Source organism: Nomascus leucogenys, chromosome 18 (genome assembly GCF_006542625.1).
Source record: "Nomascus leucogenys isolate Asia chromosome 18, Asia_NLE_v1, whole genome shotgun sequence".
Lineage (NCBI taxonomy): Eukaryota > Metazoa > Chordata > Mammalia > Primates > Hylobatidae > Nomascus > Nomascus leucogenys.
Window position 1 is genome coordinate 99,896,466 of NC_044398.1, and position 13,882 is coordinate 99,910,347.

Here is a 13,882-nt window from a genome sequence, read left to right on the forward strand (position 1 = left end):
TGTTTGTTTGTTTGTTTTTGGGGGAATGGAGTTTCGCTCTTGTTGCCCAGGCTGGAGTGCAATAGCACTTTCTCGGCTCACCACAACCTCCGCCTCCCAGGTTGAAGCGATTTTCCTGCCTCCACCTCCCAAGTAGCTGGGATTACAGGCATGCGCCACCACGCACGGCTGATTTTGTATTTTTAGTACAGATGCGGTTTCTCTGTGTTGGTCAGGTTGGTCGCAAACTGTCGACCTCCAGGTTATCCGCCTGCCTTGGCCTCCCAAAGTGCTGGGATTACAAGTGTGAGCCACCTCCCTTGGCCTATTTAGAATAGTTTATAATGAAAAATACATTGGCACAACTCCTTGGGTGTGCTCCTTAATGCTGGTGCAAGGAACACCACTCAAAATCCAGACCTGGCCTTCTGAGATAGGTCAAGTTGTAAGGTCACTTGGAGCCCACTGAGGAAAGTGGCACTGGGCTGGGCACAGTGGCTTACGCCTGTAATCCCAGCCCTTAGGGAGGCCGAGGTGGGTGGATCGTCTGAGATCAGGAGTTCAAGAGCAGCCTGGCCAACATGGTGAAACCCCGTCTCCACTAAAAATACAAAAATTAGGCAGGCATGGTGGCAGGCACTTGTAATCCCAGCTACTTGGGAGGCTGAGGCAGGAGAATCGCTTGAACCCAGGAGTCAGAAGTTGCAGTGAACCAAGATCACGCCATTGCACTCCTGCCTGGGTGACAAGAACGAGACTGTGTTTCAAGAAAGAATGAAAGAAAGAAAGAAAGAAAGAGAGAGAGAGAGAGAGAGAGAGAGAGAAAGAAAGAAGAAAGAAAGAAAGAAAGAAAGAAAGAAAGAAAAAAAGAAGGGAGGGAGGGAGGGAGGGAGGGAGGGAGGGAGGGAGGGGAAGGGAGGAAGAGAAAGAAAGAAAGAAAGAGGCACCGATCAGTAGGCCTGCTTTTCTTTTTTGCTTTTTCTGAAATTTTGAGATAGGGTGTCACCCTGTCACCCAGGCTGGAGTACAGTGATTCACAGCTTACTGTAGCCTCGACCTTCTGGGCTCGAGCAGTCCTTCCACTTCAGCCTCTCAGGTAGCTGAGACTACACGCCAAGCCACAATGCTTGGCTATTTATTTTTTGTAGTAGCAGTAGTAATAGCAGAGATGAGTTCCCTCTTTGTTGCCCAGGCTGGTCTTGAACTCCTGGGCTCAAGTGATCCTCCCATCTCAGACTACCCAAGTTCTGGGATTATAGGAATGTGCCATCAAGGCTGACTCAGGCACGCTTTTCACATAAGGTGTAAGAGATCTCAGGTTCTAGTCCTGAATAAGCCCAAAGTTTTTTCCTTCTAAAATCACTAACATTCTAGGTTAGGGGCTTGGTCCCTTCCGTTTCTGTGGTCCTGAGGAGCAACTGTGGGGAGTAAAGGTGGGGAAGCCAGTGCCCTCCAGTTTCCCTGCAGGGCTCGCAAGGGATTGTGGATGGAGTCCTGGAGACCCTATAGGTAAAGAGGAAAAATCTTGGAGGACAGCGAGAGTCGGTGTGAAGGATCAAGAATTGCTGGTTGTAGGCCCGGCACGGTGGCTCACACCTGTAATCCCAACACTTCAGGAGACGGAGGTGGGCGAATCACTTGAGGTCAGGAGTTTGTTATATATAAAGTTTTGGTGCCGCAAAAGAAATAGCACTAAAAAATAAAATTTTCTTTTTAATTCTCAGCAAGGCAAGATACTTCTACAGAAGGGTGTGCCCTTACAGATGGAGCAGTGGTGAGAGCACACTTGGACAAGGGAGGGGAAGGAGTTCTTATCCCTTTTGAACATGGCCCGTGCTGCTGTGTCATTCCCCTATTGGCTAGGGTTAGACCGCACAGGCTAAACTAATTCCGACTGGATAATTTAAAGAGAGTGACGGAGCGAATGGTTTGGCGGGAAAAGTGGTTATTACAGAGCAGGTAATCGAATGAGTCAGGGTGGAGTAGGTAATCGAAAAAGGTTGCTTTATGAGGAAGTTAAGTTTAAAAGTAGAGTGTAAAGAATTGAACATACTGACATATTGAATCTTTGAAAAGAAATTTGGAATTCATATCTAACAAGTTGGAGATCAGCCTGGCCAACATGGTGAAACCTCGTCTCTACTAAAAATACAAAAATTAGCTCGGTGTGATGGCACGTGCCTGTTCCCAGCTACACAGAAGGCTGAGGCAGGAGAATCGCTTTAACCCTGGGAGGCAGAGGTTGCAGTGAGCCCAGATCACGCCACTGCACTCCAGCTTGGGCAACAGAGTGAGACTCCATTTAAAAAAATAAAAGTGTACAATTTGGTAAGTTTTGGCAGTCCATCACTCTCTGCTTTCTGTCACTGTATTATTTTGAATTTTCTAGAGTTTTACACAGATGGGATCATCATTATATAACATTATTTTTTATGACATTATCCTCCATTTTGGATTTATGATAATTTCATTTAATCTATCCCCTATTTTGGGGCAAGTAGATTGTTTCCATTTGTTTTTTGAGACGGAGTCTCGCTCTGTTGCCCAGGCTGGCATGCAGTGGCACGTGATCTCAGCTCACTACAACCTCCACCTTTCGTGTTCAAGCCATTTTTCTGCCTCATCCTCTCCAGTAGCTGGGACTACAGGCACGCGCCATCACGCCCGGGTAATTTTTGTAGTTTTGGTACAGACGAAGTTTCACAATGCCAGGCTTGTCTCGAACTCCAGATCTCGTGATCCGCCCGCCTCGGCCTCCCAAAGTACTGGGATTACAGGCGTGAGCCACCACGCCCAGCCTGTTTCCTGGTTTTTAAGTATAATCTCACAATAAATATTTTTGGATGCAAAATATTTATGTAAATCTATTACTACTTTTCTAGGATGCAAGCCCTCGGTCAGCCTGGTGGGAATATAAAATAATCCAGCCACTGTGAATAATAGCCTCAAAATGTTAAACACAGAACTATCAAATGACCCCCAAATTCCATTCTTAAGTGGAATTCCACTCCTACGCTCAAGGAAATTTAAGACATATGTTCATACTAAATCATGTACACAATGTTCACTTTAATGAGGTGAGTTGTGACTGTCCACCATCCACATGTTGAAATTCTAACTCTCAGTCCCTCAGAATGTGGCTGTATTTGGAGACTGGGTATTTAAAGAGGTAATTAAGACAAAATGAGGTTATTAGGATGGGCCTTAATCCAATATGACTGGAGTCCTTATTAGAAGAGGAAATTCAGGCCAGGCGCAGTGGCTCCTGCCTTTAATCCCAGCACTTTGGGAGGCCGAGGCAAGTGGATCACCTGAGGTCAGGAGTGGTGAAACTGCGTCCCTACTAAAAATACAAAAATTAGCAGGGCATGGTGGCATGCGCCTGTAGTCCCAGCTACTAGGGGAGCTGAGGCAGGAGGATCGCTTGAACCCAGGAGGCGGAGGTTGCAGTAAGCCAAGATTGTGCCACTGCACTCCAGCCTGGGCGACACAGTGAGACTCCATCTCCAAAAAAAAAAAAAAAAAAAAAAAAAAAAAAAGGAAACTTGGCCTGGGTGTAATCCCAGCACTTTGGGAGGGCAAGGCAGGAGGATCTCTGGAGCCCCGATTAAAAAAAAAAAAGGAAGGCCGGGCGCGGTGGCTCACGCCTGTAATCCCAGCACTTTGGGAGGCCGAGACGGGCGGATCACGAGGTCAGGAGATCGAGACCACGGTGAAACCCCGTCTCTACTAAAAAATACAAAAAATTAGCCGGGCGTGGTGGCGGGCGCCTGTAGTCCCAGCTACTCGGAGAGGCTGAGGCAGGAGAATGGCGTGAACCCGGGAGGCGGAGCTTGCAGTGAGCCGAGATCGAGCCACTGCACTCCAGCCTGGGCGACAGAGCAATACTCCGTCTCAAAAAAAAAAAAAAAAGAAAGGAAGAAACAAATACTCTATTTTCAATTTTGTCTGAAAATGCACTTATAAGGGTATAGCAGTGAAGACTGAACAAGTTAAGGCACAGAAAGGGGCTGGGTGTGGTGGCTCAGCCTGTATTCTCAGAACTTTGGGAGGCTGAGGCAGGTGAATCGCTTGAAGCCAGGAATTCAATATGTAAAGAGCTTAGAAGAGTGCTAGGCACGGTGAGCTTAAAGAACGTTAGCTACATCTACTGTTAATGTTGAACATCCCATTCTCTCTTTTTTTTTTTTTTTTTTTTGAGACAGAGTCTCACTCTGTCGCCCAGGCTGGAGTGCAGTGGCGCGATCTCGGCTCACTGCAAGCTCTGCCTGCCGGGTTCACGCCATTCTCCTGCGTCAGCCTCCTGAGTAGCTGGGACTACAGGCGCCCACCACCACGCCCGGGTAATTTCTCGTATTTTTAGTAGAGATGGAGTTTCACCGTGTTAGCCAGGATAGTCTTGATCTCCTGACCGCGTGATCTGCCCGCCTTGGCCTCGCAAAGTGCTGGGATTACAGGAGCGAGTCACTGCGCCCAGCCAAACATCCCATTCTCTGACCACTCCATCACCAGCCTCAGAACTCTGCATGCAGGCACCCCCTGCCCTAGATTTCACAGGAGAGATCCTGTGAAATCCTGTGGTTGCAGGGTGGAGGGAGGTCAGGCAACTGGGGAGATTAGAGCCTGGCCTCCCAAAGACCCGCTCCCTCTGACTGCACTGGGCACCTCTGGGAGAATCCGGCACCCACCTCCCTGGGCGGGAGGCCTTTAATCTGAGGGGGAGACAGGGAAGCTAGACACTGGGACTCCCAAACTGGTGAACATTGGGATCCCCATCCCCCTGTACTCGATGGGACCCTAGTCAAACCCCTTGACATGACTACACGACCCCCTGGGGATCAGCGTCTGAGCAGTGTTGCTGGACAAGGATGGAGCCGGGCATAAGGACGGCCAGAGATGGGTGGAGAAAGGCTTTGTGGGCGGCTCCTTGGTCTAGGCTGTGATTGTTCCTTAGGGTGCAAGAGAGTCCAATCCTGGACAAACCCACGTTCTCAGACTTTCTTCTTTTAATGGGGCACAGTCTTGCTGTGGTCCCAGAAGAGGAAAACCTTAGTGGGCAGCTTCCTCACAGCCGCTGCTAACAAGAGCAAGGAACCGCTGTTCTCCGGGTCTTCCAGGTGGGAACCGCGTCCATGGGCCCCCATAAGGGGTCGACAGCGATACTTGGAGTAAATGCCCCCCAGCTCAGGAACCCCGGATGGTTTCCTGTGATGAGCAGGCAGCTGCTTTCACCAAGTCTTGCATCGCCAGGGGCAGATGACTGAGAGAAGAAAATCGACCCAGCTGGAACAGAAACTCACAATGCTATCCTTGTGGTGATGCTCGCAGTAAAAGGCAGCGCCCAACGTGGGGCTCGAACCCACAGACCCTGAGATTAAGAGTCTCATGCTCTACCGACTGAGCTAGCCGGGCAACACGCAGATGTTACCTTAGTGGATTTCTAGATTAAAGCAGAGTCCAGGACCAGGAGCCGTCGGTGTCGGGACTACACTGTAGAACACAGTTGCTGCGCAGTAAGCGTTGCCCTCAGGCCTGCCCCAAAGGCGAGGCGCAGCCGGTGGCCCCCGACGGTGGCTGGATCCGGGTCCTTCTCTGCGTCAGAGGCCCACCCGCGGACGCCCCCAGCCTGGCACCTCCTGAGTGCCAGGGTGCCTGGCCCAGGCACCCGCCCCGACTCAGGGCCGTAGAAGCGGGTCTGACCTGTGGATTCCTTATTCACGCGAAATACCTTTGCTGAGCCCCAACTTCGAGCCTAGCCAGATCCCATGGAGGCAGCAGACCCTGGGCATCCAGCCCCGTTGGAGGGTGTGGCACAGAGCCGGAGCGGCCAAACTGGGGCAAGAAATTGTTGTGACTCCTGCCCAAAGTGTGGGGGTGGGGGTGGGGAAGAGGGAGGGACTGCAGGAGCTGCGAGGCGCCCCGGGAAGAAAACCGTGTCCCCACCAGGGATAGGTGGGCTGGGCTGGGCTGGGGCGCAGGGGGCCGGGAGAAGGTGGGAGGCGGCCGGCAGTGACGGCGGGAAGCAGACAGGAAACCTCCGTGACCCAGCGGCCTCCCGCGCTGGGTTCCGTGCCTCGCGTCCCACCTGGGCAGGTGACGGTTTCCCGTTCCTTTCTAGGACCCTTAGCCTTTGCCGCTGCTGTTCGGCTGCAGAAGAATCCCCTAGCCGGGTTCGGTGGCTCACGCCTGTGATCCCAGCACTTTGGAAGACCGAGGGGGTAGGATCGCTTGAGCCCAGGGGTTGGGGACTAGCCTGGGCAACATAGTGAGACCCCCGTCTCTAAAAAAATAACAATTTAAAAATTAGCCAGGCGTGGTGGCGCGCGCCTGGAGTCCCAGTTACTCGGGAAGCTGAGGTGGGAGGATCCGTTGAGTTTGGGAGGTTGAGGCTGCAGTGAGCTGATTGCACCATCGCACTCCAGCTTCGGCAACAGGGCAAGACCCTGTCTCAGAAAAAATAAAAATTAAAAAAAAAAAAAAATGCCCCCGGAGCCCTCAGCACATGCATCTCCCCAGGTTCGAGTCTCCTTCTTAGCAATGCTGTGGGGGCGGCGGCTTCAGGCGCCCCGTGGACTCTGTTTTTCCTGGCTCTTCTGTTCTCCCTCCACGCTGATGTCCTATTTCTTCCAGGACCCCAGAGTTCAGCCAGGAGGGGGCGCTCCTCAAAGCCTACGTCCAAAGTATAAGGGAGATGCCTGAGAGGGCTCAAGGCACATTCCTGAGAGTGGGGAGTGGGAGGATGGAGTCTCATCTCGACCCACCTAGCTAGCCACACTGGGGCAGGCTGTTATGCTGCCGTGCTGGTCGGGCCTTGCCGCCCGGGGGAAGGCGATCCGGACAGGAAACCAGCACTTTAAAGAAGAAAAGAAAAAGTGGGAGGGGCTGAGGGCAGCTCTAACCTCAGCAGGTTTTTTCAGCAGCCAGAGGGGAGCGTGTACGGGGTGACCCCTCACGTTCGGCCCCAGCACTGGGCCTTCCACCTGGGCTTTCTGGTTTTTTACTTCTTCCTGCGCTGGCGAATCACAATATCAAACACCTAGAGGATGTGCGGTGTCAGCTAGGCTCTGGAAAGAAACAAAACCATTAGAAGAGATGTTTGAGACGGATGACGCCTATGTGTACACGTGCATGGATGTGTTGCTTTTTTTTTTCTTTTTTGAGACGGATTCTCGCTCTGTAGCCCGCTGGAGTGCAGTGGTGCGATCTCGGCTCACTGCAACCTCCGCCACCCGGGTTCATGCCATTCTCCTGCCTCAGCCTCCCAAGCAGCTGGGACTACAGGCGCCCACCACCACCCCGAGCTAATTTTTTGTATTTTTAGTAGAGACGGGGTTTCACCGTGTTAGCCAGGATGGTCTGGATCTCCTGGCCTCGTGATCCACCCGCCTCGGCCTCCCGAAGTCCTGGGATTACAGGCGTGAGCCACCGCGCCCGGCCTGCTATTTTTATTAGATTTATTTACATGAATTGGCACACGTGTTTGGGCAAGTCTGAAATGTATAGGGTGAGCAGCCAAGAGTTAATGTGGAAGTCTTCAAGCACTGTTCTACATGCTTTACCAAACAATGAAGTAATTTTAATACTCGAATTAATCTTTTAATTGCCATTATCCTCACATTACAGATGTGTAAGCTGGGGCCTTTGAGAGCCTGGATTTTGTGGGGCCATATTTGTGGGGTGCAGATGAGGGATGGGGAGCCTGGTCCTGTCGTCTTTCCCTCTACCCCTAAAAGAACTGTCCGAGGCCGGGAGCAGCGGCTCATGCCTGTAATCCCAGCACTTTGGGAGGCCGAGGCAGGCGGATCACGAGGTCAGGAGATCGAGACCATCCTGGCTAACACGGTGAAAACCCCGTCTCTACTAAAAATACGAAAAATTAGCCAGGCGTGGTGGCGGGCGCCTGTAGTCCCAGCTACTTGGGAGGCTGAGGCAGGAGAATGGCGTGAACCGGGGAGGCAGAGCTTGCAGTGAGCCGAGGTCACGCCACTGCACTCCAGCCTGGGTAACAGAGCCAGACTCCGTCTCAAAAAAAAAAAAAAGAAACACACCAAAAAACAAGAAATTAGCCGGGCGTGTGGCGGGCGCCTGTAGTCCCAGCTGCTTGGGAGGCTGAGGCAGGAGAATGGCCTGAACTCGGAGGCGGAGCTTGCAGTGAGCCGAGATCGCGCCACTGCACTCCAGCCTGGGCGACAGAGTGAGACTCCGTCTCAAAATAATAATAATAATAATACAAACATGTCTGTTTCTTATTTGCCGTACTGGCCCCACAATGGGCTGGTAAGAGGTCTCAGTCAAACTCACAGGTCCAGGGCCCTAAAAGGCTGCTAAACACGGGGTGAAGTCCTGGAGTAAGAGCTTTAGCTCTGAGTCCCCGCCTCCCTTAGAGGCCCGATGTGCATGGAGAGGAGCGTCTCAAGCCGAAACAGAGCTGGACCTAGAGGCAGGCAGACCAAGGTCTTCAGCCCCTTTCACCCATTCCCAGGCTGTGGGGGCCTTCAGAGGCCGGGTCGGGGCCTGGATCCCTGACGGGCTGTGGCAGACAGATGCTCTATGGCAGGACCTCAGCCAGCCTGCTCCTCCTGGCTACCCCAGGGTCAGGGCACTGCCTTGAGCCCCTTCATTTGCAAAGCTGAGGAGGCTTGGGGAGGTTTGAAATCCAAGCCAGTTCCTCTGCCAGGAACTGGGGTGGAGCTGTAGTCCCTCGGTCAGTGGGACAATGGGACATTAGGACCTGCCTCCTGCGGCCTGGGGCCTTTCTGCCCAGCCCCTTGCCTGCTCCCTTCCTCCTCCAGAGACAAAACATCGCCCTTGGGATTCCCATGGAGGAGTTCCGACATTCCCCCTGTGGTATCGCCCAGTTGAGCAACCCCGTGTATGATAATCTTACCACCCACCCATGGAAAAGATGTGACTCTCATTCAGAGTGAGGTGTGGAGGGGACTCTCCCCCGCCAAAGCCAAGTCACGGGTAAGGCAGGAAGGCCCCAGGTGGAAAACGTGAGACAGAATGCGTCCTCCCAAACCAAAGTCAGAGATCTAGAACAGAGGACCCTCCTCCTCACGCAATGAGGCAGCTGGGAAGTTTTCTCGAGATCTCTCCAAAGAGGATTCTGTGTTGCTTACAAGCCCTACAAGGCTTGAGCTATGAAAGAACTCCCTTCAAAAGGCAGATTCCGCCCAACGTGGGGCTCGAACCCACGACCCTGAGATTAAGAGTCTCATGCTCTACCGACTGAGCTAGTCGGGCAGGTAGTGACAGGTGATGTTCTTTTACCCTGGATCCGAGGCATTAGGTGACTCAGCTGCTCCTATCAGGCCTTCTCCGATTTCCAACATCCCCTATGTCAATAAGGACTCCGGATTCTGGGGCTGAGTTCCCTAGACCAGCCAAAGATCTAGAGTTACGACCTGAGGAAATGGAGGGCAGGAGTGGGGCTCGAATCCCAGGACTGTGGGCAACTCACCTGAGCCGCGGTGGCCAAGGAACCACGTCCCCTTCTCTGCCACCTCAAACAGGCCTCGGGGCTTCCTGCTTGCTGGGGCAGTTTGTGGTCTGGGGTCGCTGAGTCATGGCTGCTTGTTTCTTTGTTAGCCAGGCCCTGGATCCGAGCCCTAAGGACGTTGTTGTGGAGCAAAATCAGGGGCTGGGGTTACAGCGCTCAGGGGTCGCTGACCTTGCCTGGGGCGCTTTGGAGGCAGGAGCAGAGCTGCGGAAGTCCCACCTGCCTTAGAGCCACCTGGGACGTGGTCTCCACAGATGTTCCTCTCTGTCTGGGCCCAAATGCTGGGAAGAGAAACATTGAGAAGAGGACACGTAGATCGGGTACAGTGGCTCACACCCATAATCCCAGCCACTTTGGGAGGCCAAGGTGGGCAGATCACTTGAGGCCAGGAGTCCAAGATCAGCCTGGGCAATATAGCAAGACCCTGTTTTTATGAAAAAATTTTAAAAATTAGCCAGGTGTGGTCTCCCAGTGACTCACACCTTTAATCCTAGCAATTTGGGAGGTCAAGGCAGGCGGGTCACTCGAGGCCAGGAGTTTGAGACCAGCCTGGCCAACATGGTGAAAACTCGTCTCTACTAAAAACACAAAAAGTAGGGCCAGGCATGGTGGCTCACACCTGTAATCCCAGCACTTTGGGAGGCTGAGGTGGGCAGATCACAAGGTCAGAAGTTTGAGACCAGCCTGGTCAGTGTGGTGAAACCCTGTCTCTACTAAAAGTACAAAACGTTAGCCAGGTGTGGTGTAATCCCAGCTACTCAGGAGGCTGAGGCAGGAGAATCACTTGAACCCAGGAGGCGGAGGTTACAGTGAGCCAACCAAGATCGCACTGCTGCCCTCCAGCCTGGGAGACAGAGTGAGAGTCCGTCTCAACAACAACAACAAAAAAGTTAGCCAGGAGTGGTGGCACCCACCTATACTCCCAGCTATTCAGAAGCTGAGGAAGGAGAATCTCTTGAACCCTGCAGGCACAGGTTGCAGTGAGCCAAGATGGTGCCAATGCACTCCAACCTAGGCGACAGAGCGAGACCTTGTCTCAAAGAAAAGTATAATTATATAATACAATTATATTATTATGATATAATCATATTATTAATATAATTATATGATACATATATACTACATATAATATATAAACATGTATAAATATATATATTTTTCATATGTGTGTATATTATTCAATACTATAGACACAAAATCTAATTTCCATGTGTAATGAGAGAATGAGATATCTTATTTTTTTGGTACGACGTCTTCAAAATCCCGATGTGTATTTTGTACTCACAGCAGCACATCTCAAGTGGACCAGTCATATTTCAGGTGTTTAATAGCCATATGTGGCTCTGGCTACCTTCCTGGCCAGCGCAGCAGGGGGCCATCGGGTCACACAGCTTTGACCTGCTCTCAATGAGCTTCGTCTGTGACTCCGCCTTGGCCTGCAGAGATGTGGGTTTCTAGGGCAAGGAGGGGAGGTCGAGGAATGAATAACTCTCCAGGGCCCGCCCAGATCGTGCACCTCACACGATCACTCAGAACCCAACCACCGGCCTCCCCCATACCCGGAGCCCACGTGGAGCTCAGCGACCCGGGCTGCAGAGGGTACAGCTTCTCTGGTCTGGGGCTGGGAAGGAGAAGGGCACGGGGCTCCAGCGAGGCTGAGGCAAGTGCCTACCAGGCCAGCCTCAGGAGCATCCTGGTCCCTTGCAGCTGAGGCACAGACCCGGACCTACCTGAAGCAGAGCAATGCGACTGGTGGATGAGGCTTCAGGCTCGGTCCCCAATTTTCAAGCTCCATATTCTCTAAAATGACGAGGGGAAAGTAACCTCTTCTAGGGCTCGTCCGGGATTTGAACCCGGGACCTCTCGCACCCGAAGCGAGAATCATACCCCTAGACCAACGAGCCTCCCATGCGTGCACTTCCGCTGACATTTCAGACGCCTGCCTCCAATCCGGCGCGAGTCGGCCGATTCCGAAGTGGATAGAGCTCATTGCCCTACCCAAGTGATTGGCAGAATTCTGGGGTCGCTGCGGGGAGACCCTGGTGAACCAGCCCTGTGGAGACAGAGCCCATCCACACTGGGCTCGGTAGGGGCTGCTCAGGGTCAGGCCTGTAGCCTGGGGCTCCCCGCTGTATTTTCCCCTGCGCCGGGGTTACCGGCTCTGCGCTCACACCTGGGGCTGCTGACTCATACCCAAGACCTTGCCCTGGGAGGATGGCTGAGCAGCCAGCCTACCTTCCATGCGACTGCGCCGGTGATTGGCTCCATCCCAGAGGCGCCCGCATGGCCTCCCTTGGATGGAGCCCAGCGCCTCTGCCCTGACTCAGACGTTAGCTCTGCCCCCGTCTCTTCCTGTCATCAAGAGCTGAAAAAGTTCCAGGAGGTCACTGGGGATGAGCAGCGACGGCAAAGGGCATGACAGCGACACACACTCTCTCCGTCTCTGTTTCGCTCTCACTCTCTCTCCACGCGCTGGTGGCTTTGGGGTTATGATTAGGGTGAGAGTGGGCCTCAGGTTCAGATCCTGATGGGCCAATACCACAACACCTTCTGGATCCTTCTTTAAGAACGTGAGCAGGTTGGAAAGCCGGTGGACACGGCCTGGATGTGGAGAGGATCCAGCGGGCTCCGCGTGTGGTGGGCGAGAGGGTCCTGCCCATCGCCACAGGCCGCCCGCCCTATTTTGCCCTAGATCAACCCCACCCCAGACCTGAGCGCTGTCCCACTCCGGGGACTCCCTCCTCCCCTCTGGTTGGGCTTCTCGCTGCCGCGATCGTGGGCTCCCGGCCACGCTCCCAGCGCTGGCATCGACGTTCATGGAGAGCGGAGAATACAAAGTCTTGGGTTCCAGAAAGATAAAGGGCCGGGGGAGTAAAGATGGAGCTTCCCGCCACCGAGGCCTGTTAGTCTAAAGGTGTGATTCTCGCTTTGGGTGCGAGAGGCCCCGGTGCGACTCCCAGAGGAGCCCAGCCTGCCGTGATCAGCTGTTGTTTGTGTTAGCCTGGGAAATCCAGCGCGCAAGAACAAGAATGGAGCGAATGAAAGAATCGTTCACAGGAAAAGCCGGGGCTTTTCCTCTCCTACCTTCTTCGGTTTCTCAAACTGCAGGATGCCACCCCACCAGGCGGGGCCTTGGGCCCCTGGCCCGGGTTTAGGAACCCGGAAATCAGCTCCACCGCCAGCCACCTCCTGGATCCAGGACTGAGTACCCTGGACAGCGCGCGACCGGCCGTTTTTCTTCTTTTAGGGAAGGACTGCGGGTACAGGTGCTTGACTGAGGGTGGGAGTGAATGAAGACGGTGTCTGGAGGCCCGGTGGCCGCAGCCATCTCAGTCTCCGCGTCCCTCGCTTGTTGGTCTAGAGAAGTAAGCGAACGCGATGGACGCCTCCCCGGGCAGGAGCCTCTGTACTGGGCGGGGGCAGGCGGGCACCTGGTCACCCCGCCTCCCAGATTCCCGGGCGCAATGGTCTCAGAGGCCTAACTTCCTTCTCTCTTCAACCTCCTTCCCTCCCGGGGATCTGAACTGAACCTAGGACGGTTCTGAAGTTAACACCCCTCTTCCAAAATAAAAGACCCAAGACCATATTTTAATTTTTTTAAAAAGAACAAGTCGGCCGGGCGCTGTGGCTCACGCCTGTAATCCCAGCACTTTGGGAGGCCGAGGGGGGCGGATCACGAGGTCAGGAGTTCAAGACCAGCCTGCCCAATATGGTGAAACCCCCATCTCTACTAAAAATACAAAAAATTAGCCAGGCGTGGCGGCGCATGCCTGTAGTCTCAACTACTAGAGAGGCTGAAGCAGGGGAATCGCTTGAATACGGAGGTGGAGGTTGCAGTGAGCTCAGATGGGGCCACTGCCCTCCAGCCTGGTGACAGAGCAAGACTCCATCTCAAATAAAATAAAATAAAACAAAAAAGAACAAGTCAGGTCTACATTTATCTACATGGAGTCAAATGTTTTATTCTCAAAGATCACAGGCATCATGTGTTAAAGCATGCACCTAATTTTTTGGTGGGCACAGTGGTGGGCACAAAATAAAGAGCACACAGTTCAAAGTGAAAACTGACAATAACCAAGAAAAAATACGTTTGAAAAAACAGCCAGTGTTAATTTTCTGGCGTTGATTCTGAGCCACAGTTATGGAAGTTTTAGGGGAAACTGGGTGAATGCTACACAAGAGATTTCTGTACTTTTTTTTTCTTTTTGGCCACTTACTGTGAATCTATAATTATTTTAAAATAAAAAGTAAATAGGCTGGCCCAATGATGCACATCTGTAATTCCAGCATTTTGGGAGGCCGAGGAGGATCACTTGATCCCAGGAGCTCAAGACCATCCTGGGCAACATAGAAAGACCCGGTAGCTAAATTTAAATAAATCAATCAGGCCGGCTACGGTGG

The 13,882-nt window shown here is 52.8% G+C and overlaps 3 non-coding genes across 3 annotated transcripts; all 3 read right to left on the reverse strand.

The window, feature by feature from the left end:
• Positions 1-5,317: 5,317 nt before the first annotated feature.
• On the reverse strand, positions 5,318-5,391 carry TRNAK-CUU. The gene has a single exon. It is a non-coding gene; the product is annotated as a tRNA-Lys (tRNA).
• A 3,761-nt stretch (positions 5,392-9,152) lies between these two features.
• Positions 9,153-9,225, reverse strand: TRNAK-CUU. Its single transcript has one exon. It is a non-coding gene; the product is annotated as a tRNA-Lys (tRNA).
• Positions 9,226-11,313: 2,088 nt separating this feature from the next.
• TRNAP-CGG lies at positions 11,314-11,385 on the reverse strand. Its single transcript has one exon. It is a non-coding gene; the product is annotated as a tRNA-Pro (tRNA).
• Positions 11,386-13,882: the final 2,497 nt, after the last annotated feature.